At 42.6% G+C, this 15,467-nt stretch overlaps 1 protein-coding gene across 7 annotated transcripts in view; it reads left to right on the top strand.

The window, feature by feature from the left end:
- The first annotated feature begins 7,367 nt into the window (after nucleotides 1–7,367).
- Nucleotides 7,368–15,467, top strand: part of DLGAP3 (DLG associated protein 3) — a 623,552-nt gene continuing 615,452 nt past the window's right edge. For 2 of the 7 annotated variants that reach the window (XM_073615577.1, XM_073615578.1), the window contains exon 1: nucleotides 7,369–7,869. The gene's annotated coding sequence lies outside the window, so the exon portion shown is untranslated. Of the gene's footprint in view, nucleotides 7,870–15,467 lie in introns of all 7 variants that reach the window. The other 5 variants (XM_073615583.1, XM_073615579.1, XM_073615580.1 and 2 more) reach the window with 5 other exon arrangements.

The raw sequence follows: 15,467 nt of genomic DNA, 5'->3' as shown, positions 1-15,467 counted from the left end.
ATGTTTTAGAATAAGAGGGATGTAAAGCCTCCATGAATATACATGTAATATCCCACCTCCATTGTGTTTAGCTGGTTAGTGGGCATGGAGAAAATGGGGTAGTAGGCGGTCATTTACCACTGTGTATACACCCACATGTGTGAAGCTATAGTCACATGGACTGCTTAAATGGAATAGGAAAGAGATACTCACTATAGAAACTCACTGAAAACACTGAGCATGTGCAGAGCTGTCACTACTGCTTGCAAAATCCCCAACTGCATTGGGAACATGATCAAAAGGGGAGATATAGAACAGCAGGATCAATCAGGTTTTTTGCAGAATACAGGAAACAAATCTCATAGAGAGTGAGTGAGTATGAACAGCATGTAACATAGCATTTATTGATAGTTTTTTATGTTATGGGTTTAGTGACACTTTATGGAAGGCTCTGGCAAAATGTTAGCTCTCTGTAATGGCAGCATTTCATTTATTTTTTATTATTGTGCTAGGGTTTATATGTTTCTGTGAGACTCTAGACTGTGGCACAGCACAGAAAGTATGTTTTATAGATACAAGTAGTGCTTTTAGCCCCTCCTAATGTTAACAGTTGTCTTGCAGTGTGTGCACCATATTACTACTGTCCTTGAGATGCTCAAAGGTGCCTGAGTTTGTTTACAATTCAAGCAATGTCCCTAGCTTTTTAGAAGATTGTTCCCTCCAGGCCACTATAATATAACCACACCCAATTTTTTTTGCCATGGCGTACTACATGCAGGTCACTATCTCCCTTAGGTGTCCCTCATTTTCAAATTCTAAAGTTGGGAGGTATGAATTTAAGCCTTTGTTGATATATACTTTATTGACTTAAATTCAGAAAAAGTGAATGTAATTTCAAATATGAATAATTACCAAACATTTTTGGACCACAGTGAGTTAAAAAGGTAAGCTAACAGAGAAGTCACAGCATACGTTTTAATTTTATAACATCAGCATTGTAATAACAAACAATAGTTATTTTCGAAAATCCAATATAAGCTTACTTTAAAAAATCTCCTTTCATGAGTTATGCCCGTCTGCTTCCTGGGTTCCCTTCATGCTTTGCAGCTTCTCCTCTCCTTTTTGGTTTCAATTTCCGAGGACTATATGTCCCAGGGTACCTTGCTGCTTGCAAGCTGTGATTCCTGTACTGACTACTGCTCCTGAAAAGGATCTTCACTGCATCTGAGAACCACAAACCAAAAACACTAACCAGTTGCCGACCCCGCTATAGTACCTTTACTACTACAGGACAGCCGCTCTGCGCCAGGATGACATCTATCTATCTATCTATCTATCTATCTATCTATCTATCTATCTATCTATCTATCTATCTATCTATCTATCTATCTATCTATCTATCTATCCATCTATCTATCTATCTATCTATCTATCTATCTATCTATCTATCTATCTATCTATCTATCTATCTATCTATGTATAGATATACGTCATCCTGCATTTCTGGGTACCATCTATCCATGCCACCCACCTCCCTATCCATGTGCTCGGCCCCTTTCAGGACGCTGGGCACAAGAATTCCCATGGCGGGGGTGTGTTTTTTGAAGCACTGATTAGAGCCAGAGGCGCTAATAGGCTTCAAAATAGGGTGGGCTCAGGGCACAGAACAGCGTCCGGAGCCCACCCAGGTGTGTTACAACAGCAAATGAATATTCGCTGTTGCAACACTGATTCTCCTCCTGGCCAGGACAGGCGATACTATCGGATGCCTAGGAGAAGAAGGGACAGGCGATCCTATTGGATGCCTTGGAGAAGAAGGGAGGAGCCGCACAGAAGACACAGGAGCCCGCCCGCCTCCATAGAAGACTTCTGCCGCCTGAGCCTGCAACCCGCCGAAGTCTGACGCTTCCTGCCGGAGCCCGCGACCCTCCGAAGCCCACAACCTGCAGCTGCCTTCCAGGGTCTGCAGCCTGCCCGCCGGGGCCTACTTGGGTAAGTGCAAGGTGGGGGTGCTGAGATGCCACCGACCAACAGGGAGGGGGGTTGTTTGCCGCCACTAGGTACAGTGTTGCATGACCGCACAATTGTCAGTTAAAGTAACACAGTGCCGTATAGCAAAAAATGGCCTGGTCAGGAAGTGGGGTAAATCTTCCGGAACTGAAAGGGGTTAATTCATTTTTAATATTCAAAGCAAACTAAAGCATCCATCTATGTCACTTTGAAAAACAGCCCCTTTGCATTTTTGGCAATGGTCATCTTGAGTAAGGGCAAATGATTCATTTAGCATTTACTTCATGGAATCCATCTGTCCATAGCTCAAGCATGCATGCAGGAGAGTGTGCTTAGCTGAGAAAACCCCTCCCCCTCTCCTCCCCTCCTGAAGTCTCTTGGGATGTATGACATCATTTGCCTAGGCAAGAAACCAGGAAGTAACTGAACAAATGTAAAAAACAAGTTTAAAACACGTATATATGATATAATTTCCTACCTATTTACTAATGCTAGCAGAATGAGAATTAAAAATATCAATGTTGATTGGGAGAGTGAAGTTCCACTTTAAACTCCTCCTTTCAGCACCTCTGTAGGTCAGAAGACAGGGTCTGTGAAACGTGTGACACAGCAGAGCCTGCTCACAGGGCATAATGAATATGTGTCCCAGAATTCAAGGAAGTGAATGTGTGGGGATCTTCACAAAGTAAGTTTACAAACTTCCACATTGTTTAGATTAGTAGGAGTAGTCCAGTAATACAATGTGGAAATGACAATATGAGTTTCATTTTGACCAAAGATATGCTTTAATGCTTTTGTTAACCCCTTGCTGACCAGCATACGATGATGTACGTCGGCACAATGGCACGGCTGGGCAAATGGGCGTTGGGGTAAGTCCCCTTTAAATCGCCTCATTGTGGGCATGCGCGTGAGCATGCCCCCGTGTCCCGCGGACTCGATGTCCGCCGGGGGCCCGCGATCATGTCACGGAGTGGCAGAATGGGGAGACAAGGCATTTCCCTGTTCTGCCTAGCAACATGACAGAGTTCTACTGCTCCCTGTCATCGGGAGTAGTGACCTCTGTCATGTTCTAGTGAGACAATCCCCCCTACAGTTAGAATCACTCCCTAGGACACACTTAACCCCTTGATCGCCCCCTAGTGTTTAACCCCTTTCCTGCCAGTGTCATTTACACAGTATCAGTGCATTTTTATAGCACTGATCGCTGTATAAATGACAATAGTCCCAAAATAGTGTGAAAAGTTTCCGATGTGTCCGCCATAATGTCATTGCCATTACTAATAAAAAAAAAAAATAATAAAAAAAATAATAATAAAATGCCATAAACCTATTCCCTATTTTGTAGATGCTATAACTTTTGCATAAACCAATCAATATACGCTTATTGCGATTTTTTTTTTACCAAAAATATGTAGAAGTGTACATATTGGCCTAAACTGAGAAAGAAATTTGTTTTTTGGGGATATTTATTATAGAAAAATGTAAAAAATATGTAAAATGTAAAAAATATTGTTTTTTTTCAAAATTGTTGCTCTTCTTTTATTTATAGCGCAAAAAATAAAAACCGCAGAGGTGATCAAATACCACCAAAAGAAAGCTCTATTTGTGGGAAAAAAGGACACCAATTTGTTTGGGTACAACGTTGCACGACCGCGCAGTTACCAGTTAAAGCGTAGCAGTGCCGTATCGCAAAAAGTGCTCTGGTCAGGAAGGGGGTAAATCCTTCAGGGGCTGAAGTGGTTAATATCTGCTAAACAGGTTATAAATTATTTTACATAAACTAAATACATCTTTTTGTTATTATCTTATTACAAAACCGAGGACTGTTTTAGCCAGACTCTAATCCTATAATGGAATTTACCATAATGCTGTAATGGATTTTACCAACCTCTTTGTTCTCTGAATTTGGTTTAGTCCCCTCAGTGTACAGGTGAGTTTGGCAAAGGTAGGATCCTATTGCAAAATTTTCTCTATACAAACAATGACCTGAAAATGAACGCCTGTGTATGCATGCTTTTAAATTGCCAATTAATTTTCATTGTTGCACACGTGAAGTTTCTGGCTGGTTGCATTTCAGGCGCTTGGACTCATATGCTACACAGTGCACATCACTTGTCCCTTTAAATTTTAAATTATTTTGTTTTTGTTATATTTCTCACCAGTTTCCTGGGCTCACCCCCATTACATCAGTTCTGGCAAGGTGACCCCCATCCAACACGTGTCATCTATCTTTCCATCTGGCCTGCTACCGGTCTTGTGCGTTACCTCAGCTCCCGGGGGATGATCTCTCACCTCCATATGCCTTCTGCTATATACCTTCAACATCATTATTTACCTTTATGTAAACCTTAGGTAAGAGTTGGTAGGACCATTGACATATGCTCCCTCTCTTCCTATTATAATCAATTACCATTGATTATTAATTCATTGTCTATCATAGGTACCTCATATGTATAGCTGCTCCTGATGAGTGGAAACGATCCACGAAACGCGTCGAGCTTTTTACCATTGGATGCTATGCCAAATTAATCATGATTTTACCATGGGTCTGAATTGTTTAAATCATCAATCAAATATTTTTTTTGGCTAATAGTGTATAGTTACGTTGGAGTGTACTGATGGTTCATTATCAAAAATATATGCAACTATGCTACCGTACTATGAATTTTATTGTGTTATGATTTTATCATGCCTTTTTATTGTACTTATCATGTATTGTTATACCATTAATGTTATCCACTGTACTGTCTCCTTCCATGCTGCCATTAAAATAATATTTTTTACTATATTGATTGATTTAATCTACCCAAGTGTCTTGTTTCATATAAACCCCAAACCCCCTCCTTTTGACATGTAGTAATAATTAGGGATGGAGTCCTGTGTACTGGATGGTCACGGCTCATATAAAGTCCCACTTCTATTTTATTCCTCTTTCATATCTGGTATCTATTCAATCGACACAACCTCACCTTTTATTTTGTACAAAAAAAAAATGGGGATTAAAGCGGAACGAAAACCATCAATTTAACACTTTCAAAAAACAGTTGCACTGGGCTTGATTCACTAAAACTGGACAGTACAAACTCTGGTGCAGCTGTGCATGGTAGCCAATCAGCTTCTAACTTCAGCTTGTTCAATTTGACAAAAGAACCTGGAAGCTGATTGGTTTCTATGGACAGCTGCACCAGATTTTGCACTCTCCAGTTTTAGTAAATCAACCCCAATGATTTCCGGCATGCACCGGGAATGTAACTGTCCCATTGGCTGTGCTCGCCACCAAACTGTTAAACCATCAAATGGCTGGTGTCATAACTGATCACATGTGCAGCACCATGGCAGTTGCAGATAGAACAGAGGCTAAGATGGCAGCTTCCTTGGCTGAAAACGATAAGAGGATTTACTTTAAGGCTCCATTCACACCTGAGCGTAGCGATTTACTGGCATTTTCCAGGTGTTTTTTCAAGTGTTTTTGCAGCTTTTTACAAGCATTTTACAGTTTCAGGGAGAGGGAGAGGAAATACGGGTAGACATGTACAATTCGGATCGGTAGAAAAATGATCGACCAATTCAAATTCTGTATGAAGAATAGCTGACTGTTTAGCAGTGGTCCAGGAAGCCAGCCGCCGTGTCCTTAACAACCAATGAGTCATCAGCTGTCAGCGGGCTTCCCCACTGACAGCTGAATGTAAAAAAAAAAATGATGGCAAAAAAAAAAATAAACTGAAAAAACAGCGTGGGGTCCCCTGCCTACTGGCCCTTCAGTATAAAAAATATTGCTTTTTTTTCAAAATTGTCACTCATTTTGTTTATAGTGCAAAAAAAAATAAAAACCTTAAAGGTGATCAAATACCACCAAAAGAAAGCTCTATTTGTGTTAAAAAAGGACGTCAATTTTGTTTGGGTACAATGTCGCATGACTGCGCAATTGTCAGCTAAAGCAGGGCAGTGCCGTATTGCAAAAAATGCTCTGGTCAGGAAGGGAGTAAATCCTTCCGGGGCTGAAGTGGTTAAAGTTCTCTGAATGCCAGTCAAAGCTCCTGTCACTAAATAAAATGGTTAGCTTACAGTCCTGTTTACACCTTGCATTTTCTTGGTGCTTTAATGAGGCTTTGGTGGAGCTTTGATGGGGCTTCGATGAGGCTTTGGTGGGGCTTCGATGAGGCTTTGGTGGGGCTTCAAGCAAGCTTTGCTATAGACTTCTGTGAAGACTTTGAAAATGCTTTGAAGCACCACTAAAGCTACATGGGGTATAATTTTTGAAGCAAAGCAAAAGCAAGGTGTAAACAGGAATGTAAGCTAACCATTTTATTTAGTGAGAGGAGCTTTGACTAGTGTTTAGGGAGCTTTAACAAAGACTGGCTGAAGCCATGTTTTGAAGCAAGTGTAAACTAGCTGCTCATGTGTATTGAAGCCGAAGCAAGTGTAAATGAGTTTTTACAGTTCTGTTTACACCTTGCTTTTGCTTGGTGCTTCGATGAGGCTTTGGTGGAGCTTCATGGGGCTTCAATGAGGCTTTGTTGGGGCTTCGATGAGGTTTTGGTGGAGCTTGGATGGGGCTTTGATGAGCCTTTGGTGGGGCTTTGGTGAGGCTTCATGGGGCTTCGATGAGGCTTTGTTGGGGCTTCGATGAGGCTTTGGTAGAGCTTGGATGGGGCTTAGATGAGCCTTTGGTGGGGCTTCGGTGAGGCTTCGATAAGGCTTTGGTGGAGCTTGGATGGGGCTTAGATGAGCCTTTGGTGGGGCTTCGGTGAGGCTTCGATAAGGCTTTGGTGGAGCTTGGATGGGGCTTCGATGAGCCTTTGGTGGGGCTTCGGTGAGGCTTCATGGGGCTTTGTTGGGGCTTCAAGCGAGCTTTGCCATAGACTTCTATGGAGGCTTTGAAGCACCACTAAAGCGACATGGAGTATAATTATAATTTTTGAAGTAAAACCGAATCAAAGCAAAGGAAAAGCAAGGTGTAAACAGGACTGTAAGCTAACCATTTTATTTAGTGACAGGGGGCTTTGACTGGCGTTCAGAGAGCTTTAACAAAGCGTGTCTGAAGCCTTGTTTGAAGCAAGTGTAAACTAACCATTAATGTGTGTTGAAGCTGAAGCAAGTGTAAATGAGCCCTAAAAGATAAAAAAAAAACCCAAGAAAACAAATAAGCTCCAGAGGGAAATCGGTTAATATAGAATGCGTCTAGAATAAAGCACTAAACATGATAAATGAATTGATTAGACACTACCAGAGAAACATATTGCTGAAAAGACTGAACAACAGTGATGTTTCCACCCCAGGGTAGTCCTAGTACATAAACGTATAAAAATAAAGCTGGAAGTGTTATTGCTGCTTTCTGAGAACTCCACTGATTGCAGCATTTATCATTTGGCTGGAGACAGATCCATCCTTTTGTGGTAATCCAGTCCAGGTTTTGCTCAGGTTTGTACAGAGAAATGCTGGAAGTTGAGGGGAAGCATTTGGTGGATTTCCAAGCAGGGCTGGATTGTGTGCTGTTGTTGGTCCAGCGTGCTGTGACAGGTCCAGGGAAAGTTTGTGCTGATGTGAGTCAGGGATGGATGCTGTGTGTGTGTCTCTCTCTCTCAGTCCTGGGATCCTGGTTCCTTTGTTTCCTTCTCTCCCTCATCCTAGACATAGACACTGCTCCTGCTCTGCTTGACTAGGAGCCCAGCTATCCTGCACTGCAGTACCAGGTCTCCTCCCCTCTCCTATCTCCACCACTACCTTACCATCACCATCCAGGGGAAGGCACGCTCTGCCCAACTTTCTGCCCGTGCCAACCCCCACCGGGGTTCTCCTTCTCATTCAACACCATTCCAGCTGTCTGCACGGAGAAGATGCGCTACACCCCGGATCGCCAGGAGCTGGAGGGGTGACGAGGTAGGTGATGATGGATGGGAGAGGTGCTCACACCCGGGGACCACTCTGATCACCTGCCATGGTCATCGGGGGGCAGGTCCTGGGGGTACAGGGACAAGTGGCTTGGGGCATGCTGGGATCTGGATTACATTAGGTGCTAGAGATGGATACAGAGCAAGGGACATGGAATAGGATGGCTGAGAGTGGGCTGTCAGTGTCAGTGGTTCCCTCCTGCCATGCCACTAGATGATGTGTCAGAGTCCATAGAAACTCTAAGCACTGTCATCCCCATCACTGGTCCCTCCTGATCATCTCCACCACCACTTGTCACATTACAATCTGCATTTATCTACATCTGCATGGAGAACCTGTACAATGGCTCATCTACGTCTCTATGTATGTATACAATATATATATCTATATGTATGTATATCTATCCATATCTATGTCTATATATATAAAGAGAGAGAGTAAATATAGGAAAAAAAAATATGTATATAATTTTATTATACAGGATTTCTATAGTGCTAACAGTTTGCGAGCGTTTATATATAGCGCTGTGCATTGTGTATATATGTTGTAAAACACTCACAAACTGTTAGCGCTATAGAATCCTGTATAAAAAATAAGTATATATTTAATAATAATAATTAATAATAATAGTATAGTAAAATAGTAAATATATATATATATATATATATATATGTATATATATATATGTGTATATATATATACATATATATATATATATATATATAAAATTGTAAAGTGCTCACAATCTGTGGGCGCTATGGAAATCCTGTATAATAAAAAAAGCAAAAAAAAAAGAAAAGATATATTAATATATATATAGATATATATATCTATATATAGATATATATAGATATATATATATATCTATATATAGATATATATATATCTATATATCTATAGATATATCTATCTATCTATCTATCTATCTATCTATCTATCTATCTATCTATCTATCTATCTATATCCACACCTTAAAAACGAGCTACCTACCTATCTTTCTATCTCTATATCATACTACATCTACTACATAGACCTAGTATTGACTAGACACAGTTATGCATCACACAATCATATACACATGTATAAAACTGTCTTTCATTCACACTGCAAATGTAAATCATTAAGAACCTGTAAGGAATGCTCCTTTCTTTTTTTTTGGGTTATACCTAAATCGTATTACATGACCTATGAACATTTGTATGCTCTTCTTATGTCAGGCGCCTAATTGAATTAGGTTCTTGCCAAGGAGCCTACATTTCACAGTAAGGTTTATTTCTGGGAGCTTACAGTCCTTGGGGGTGAAGGTTCATGACGAAGAGCTTATAGTCTTCTTGTAAGGTTTATGTTGAAAGAGCTTACAGTCTGTTGGGTGAATTGGGCTCATGTCGAAAAGCTTACAGTCCATGGTAAGGTTTGTTTTGAGGAGCTTACATTTCAATGGTTGAATTAGGTTTGTTAAGGAGCTTACAGTTCATTGCGAGAACTAGGTTTATGTAGAAGAGCTTACAGTTCCTTGTAAGGTTTATGTCGAAGAGCTTACAGTCTATTGGCTGAACTAGGTTTATGCAGAAGAGCTTACAATCTACTGGAAGATTTATGTCAAAGAGCTTACAGTCTATTAAGTAAGCTAGGTTTACGTCGGAGAGCTTACAGTCCACTGTAAAATCTGTCGAAGAGCTTACAGTCTGTTGGTTGAACTGGGTTTATGTGGAGGAGCTTACAGCCCACTGTAAGGTCTGTCGAAGAGCTTACAGTCTTTTGAGTGAACTGGGTTTATGTATAGGAGCTTATAGCCCACTGTAAGGTCTGTCGAAGAGCTTACAGTCTTTTGGGTGAACTGGGTTTATGTATAGGAGCTTATAGCCCACTGTAAGGTCTGTCGAAGAGCTTACAGTCTTTTGGGTGAACTAGGTTTTTGTGGAGGAGCTTATAGCCCACTGTAAGGTCTGTCAAGAGCTTACAGTCTATACATGAATGAGGCATCAGATGGACACTTGGACAGGACAGTCTTGCAGTTGTTATAATGGTGGGACACACTTGTCCAAGTGACACCTCCACTTCGACAGGGTAGAAGTGTATTGCAGATGGCTGGCTTCCACTGCAGTGCTCACCAGGCTTTCCCAGTTCAGAATGGGTGAGTGTGATTTCTGTAGAAGGTAGCAGACCAGATTCTCTGAATACAACTGTACCTGAGTAATTTTAGCATTTCGACTTTCCAATAAAAACTAGCCCCTGCCAATCGTAATTGCATCCTTCTAGGTCTTAGTAATGTCAGTTGGACAGAACAGTTGGAATATATAAATCTATTTTGGTCTGAGCTGTGTAAGGAAAGCACAGTGGTCCATTGGAGTGGTGACTTTTCCCATCTGCAGTAGATGTCAGGCTTCTCACCATGGTGCTGCAGTGCTGGCTCTACTGGTGCTGCATGGGTTACAGAGGAGCTGTGATAGAAAGTCATTTGAGGTGACAGCAGCTCAGTGACTGGGGTGGCAAAGTTTTGCACCACGCATTCCCTGATTCCTTGGCGTGGAGGGGATACACAGTACATGCTTCCCTAGCCTCAAGTCACCTGCATGCCTCAGTAACGTATGTCACTCACTAACGATGCCTTGCAGTGGTGCTGACTGGAATTCCGAGTAGGTAGCCTATACATCTCACCCGCTATCTGTCATTTCAGTGTGCTTAAAGACCATAACACAGTGGATGGTCTTTGAGCAGCTTCTTTGCAGTGGCCGGAATCCAGTCTCCAGGGCCAATATGTCATGTTGTCATTCAGTAGTGGGAATGTGAACCTTGATGTGATGGAGTTCATTGAAATTCACTGAAGCGCCTATAAATGCTTGCTGATCTCAGGTCACCTTTATGAAGACGGAACCTGGACCAATAGTAATATTGTACCATAAAGCTGTGCATATACTACACACAGCACGTTTTATGTCAAAGGCTCCATGTTTGCTGAATCGAAAGTCTAATCATCTCCTAGAAATGCTGACACCTGTTCCTATCATTTGTAGAAAGAGAAAGCTTGCTTTCCAAGACCTTGCCATAATGGTAGTACTGAACTGGGTGTCACATTTTATTTGATGCTAGCGGACACAGGCTTGAGAAGGAGGCAGATGAAGAACTATATAAGGTGACAGATGTTGTATTGCTGTCCCAAAAGAGCCTGCAGTCTCACCCCCTCCTGCCACAGCTGTTCTACTAGAGCCATGGCTTCTAGCACTGAAATATTCTGCTCTCACTTCCAGCACTTGGCTGGTTAAAATCCCTGTGACATCCAGAAGCTGACTGACAAGGAGATCTTCGAATTAGTCAATTGCTGTAGAAAACCTGCTTACAGCCTCCATCATATTTAAGGGAATCATAATGCGTCATTTTAGAATCTAAAGATTCCATGATTGTACTGTCAATGCTAAACTGTTCTGTGCAATATCATTTACCGTTCTATGGTCAGGACAACTTGGCTCTGAAAATATGTCGGTACATAATAAAGCAGCTATGAAATGATCAGAATGCTAAACGTGGGATTCTCCCTAAACTGCAACCCAAGCTTGACTTCTGTAACATTACTGGGAAACAGTGTGGAGCTGGCCAAAAATTTCCAGCCTAACCAAGCAGGTTTTCATTGGGGTCATCCATTGCCATTGTTTGAATATCACATTTTCAGCCGTTATAATTAATCAGAGGTATTATAAAATGGGTACCTTATGCCCATGGATAATCTTGGGGCTTGAACGTAAAGGTGTTTGTATAGACATTGGAAGACAACGTGTGACAGTCAACATATTCTGGATGTCATATACCGTACATGCTTCAACATGCACAGAATTTTATCATAATTCTCTTCTACTGTGTTGTGTGCTCTTCCGAAATGTATTTTCAAAGCTACCAATTGTAACATATTGTAACATATTGTATATTGTAACATATTTATTTAGATATATACAGAAATGTAAGGAGCAATGCATAGCATGTGACCACCCATGGCATCTAATAAGAATTTCTCTTTTACTGACCTGACTTTAGTGTATTTTGTTCTTTTTTTTAGTTAAATAATTATTTAAGGGGTTCACTTAAGGCAGCATACAGATATATCAAAACGCCAGAACTCAGATAAGACTGGTAACATACCCTGATAAACATATATCTGATCTGAAATGTTTATCAGTTGATGTTGCATTACATGTTACCCAATTCCCTATGAGCTCTACTGACCATATGGGAGAACACCTGCCTGTGTGGAAGAGTGTTCGGTAGAAACCAACTTTTCTGTTCATTAAGGATGAGCTCCGGTGTGTTCGCACACTCCACGTACAGAGCCCGCCAGGAAGTCAGCACGGCGCTGCGCTAATCACAGGCAGTGACACATTTTCCCGATGTGTGGCTGTAGAGATCGGGAAATGTCTTGCTGCCTGTGATTAGCGCAGCGCCGTGCCGACTTCCTGGCGGGCTCTGCACGTGGAGTGAGCGAAACGCCGGAGCTCATCCTTACTGTACATATAGAACAGGGTAAACCCTAAAGGTTTCAGCCTGGATGTCACACCACTTCCTCAAACTCTATCCAAAAATGAGCTCATAATATTTCCTCCCCCCACGTGCCCCTTCCCCTCATTTATCTGTCAAGATCGATAGCACTACTATCAGCCTGTCCCCACATGCCAAGGTCCTAGCACTTCCAGACACTCAGGACGGCTCACAGACAGCGGTGTACATAATTTCTGGTTGGAGAGAGAGCAGGGAGGAGTGCTGCGTGCTCCTTCATCAGGCTATGGAAGGAGCACGCATGCTCCAAACACGCGCTCCTCCCCGCTCTCTCTCCAACCGGAAGCGACGTACACCGCTGTCTGTGAGCCGTCCTGAGTGTCTGGAAGTGCTGGGAACCACCGGCGTCCCTGAACCCATCAGCTACCTCTTCACCAGTGAGAAGATTGTCTTCCCCACGAGGCATGCGCTAAAATCTCATACATCTTGTGAGTTACCAGTTGTCTTTTATGGAATAAAATGTCTTAATAATGCTGCACTTAGATGGCGCTGCTCTCCTTCTGTCTTTACTAAGGGAAGCTGGCTGTGACTCCTTCACAGCTGGCTTCCTGCTGCGCTTTGTGAATGGTCCCGCCGCTTCCTGGAACTTGTGACATGTCCCAGAAGGTTGTGGGTGGGGGGAGAACTTCCACTCCGATCGCCTAGGTGGTTGAAGTGGAAGTAGGAGCAGGTACCTACTACGTACCCACTCCCCCCTCTGTAAAAAATAAATAAAAAATCTCAAATTGGCGAGGAGAAGCAAAATTTCCTTTTTAGGGGGAAGTTCTGCTTTAAGGGTTAATTTAGTAACCAAACAAAAAAATGGAGGACATTTGGAAGAGGTACTTGCAAATTTTAAGGGCTTGTTCACACCAGAACGCGGTATGGGAAACCTGCATTCTGGGCTTGTTTCCCTCATTGCATTCAGAACGCACTAGGTGTGCGATCTGCTGCAAGTGTCAATGTATTTCTAATGACACCCCATATGCAGATCGCAAAAGCAGTGCATTTGCCTGTACTGGATTGCATGGTACTACAGTACCATGCGGTTTGGTGCAGTTAGTTTTCCATAAAGTAGTGCATGCACTACTTTTGATGTGGTCCAATGCAATTTCAGTCTATGCAAATGAATGGTCTGAACATCGCACCGCATAGGAATCGCACAGGAATGCGGATCATGTTCCTGTGTGAATCAGGTGTGAACCAGCCCTAAAGTAAAATTCCAGTCAAACCCTAACTAGTCTTAAAAATGCTCCCTCCCCCCTCCCAACAGCTGTATTTACTAACCTCTGTAAAAAATATGTATATTTATTTTCAGCTCGCTCCAGTCCAGTCCTGTTGATCTGGCTCCTCTGTGTCAACCAGCGGTGGTTGCAGGGGAGAGGAGGGAGCGTGGACAAAGGCTGCACCATTGGAGCATATGGGTGATGTCATCATGCCCAGGTTTCACAGCTGTTGTTGAGTGCTCTCTCCTCTCCCCTCTCCCCTTCACCCACGGGGGAATCAGCATTTTTAAGACTAGTTAGGCTTTAGCTGGAATTTTACTTTAAAGTGGTTGTATAGGCTCAAGGTTGCGTGAAGGCAAAAAAAACCTTTTGTGTGCAGCAGTGCCCCCAGCCCTCCCTAAAACTTACCTGAGCCCCATCTCGATCCAGCAATGTGCACAAAAGCCCCTACTCTCCCAGGTCCCTCCCTCCTCGTTTGGCTGAGACAGCAGCGAGAGCCATTGGCTCCCGCTACTGTCAATCACAGCCAGTGAGCCAATTATGAAAGAGAAAGGGCGTGTATGAATTGACACATGGAGCAGCATTTCAGGAGTGAGCCTGCTTGGGTGCCCCATAACAAGCTGCTTGCTATGGAGGGACTAGGCAGGAGAGAGGAACCAGGTGCGCCAGCGAGGGACCCAAAAAGAGGAGGATCGGGGCTGTTCTGTGCAAAACCACCGCACAGAGCAGGTAAGTATAACATGTTTGTTATTTAAAAAAAAAAAAAACCCAGAACCTTTTAAAATCACTTTAAATGAGGGTCAAGGGAAGTGAAAGTGGAAAAGGAAGGAGCAACAGGAAAGGAAGGTAAGGGAAGGAGAAAAATAAGGACGGAAAGGGGGTTTGGGGGGCAAAAAATGAAAGGTGGAGCGTGTAACATCGGCAAGCCTCTGATACAGATATGAGATATTGCTAATTTGTATTGTAAATATTCAGTGGAGTATCGAAATTGTTCCCAATAGAACCACCTGGCTGTGTGTCCTCCTGCCTTTTACCCAAGGGCAGAGGTGAAGTTTTCCATAGTTTACATATCGTTCTTCCTGGAAAACCATTGCCTTAGCATTGGCAGGCTCATTTGTTTCCAGTTGCTGGGGATACATGCCCTAGCAGCATTTATTAGATGGATCAGAAATGACTTCTTGTAACGTTTCCTTGGCAGGGGTGTTAAGTTTAAATAGACAGCCACAGGGTTGTTAGAGATATCAGTGATGTTGTGTTATGATTTGGGTAGCCTGTTGCAAGTAAGGGCACAACATGGGGCATTCCCAAAAAACATGTAGAAGGGTGCCCGTATGGGTATTTAATGTGTACTACTTTTCCAACGATTAAGGTTGGGTTCACACATGTGTGAATTGGATGCAGTTTTCACCACATCCAATTCGCATGACATGCGAGTGTGACCGGCTCTCAATGGAGCTAGTTCACACATGTCCAGGGCGGCCGCAGTGCGAATTCCAAAAGTTTCCTGTGCGTTTTTGGGTTCTGGTTCAGGTGCGAATTCAGCCAAAAAAATCGGACCCGAATCACAACTGAAACGGTGAACAGGAACGCACTGGACCTCAGGCTGGAAAATGCAGCCGCACATATGTGAACCCGGTTTAACTCAAAAAGTAAAGTTGTGTTATTTTCCCATCACTGTATGTTGATACAACGAAATTTACAGATTTACAGCAATTGTAACTTTTTTTTTTTTTTTTATAACAAGCATGTTATACTTACCTGCTCTGTGCAATATTTTTTCACAGAGCAGCCCTAAATCTCCTCTTCTGGGTCCCCCTGCCGGCGCTGTCCACTCTTCCT

This window comes from Aquarana catesbeiana, linkage group LG02 (genome assembly GCF_042186555.1).
Source record: "Aquarana catesbeiana isolate 2022-GZ linkage group LG02, ASM4218655v1, whole genome shotgun sequence".
NCBI classification, from domain to species: Eukaryota; Metazoa; Chordata; class Amphibia; order Anura; family Ranidae; genus Aquarana; species Aquarana catesbeiana.
The sequence above is the reverse complement of the archived record's forward strand: the minus strand, read 5'-3'. Positions and strand labels throughout refer to the sequence as shown.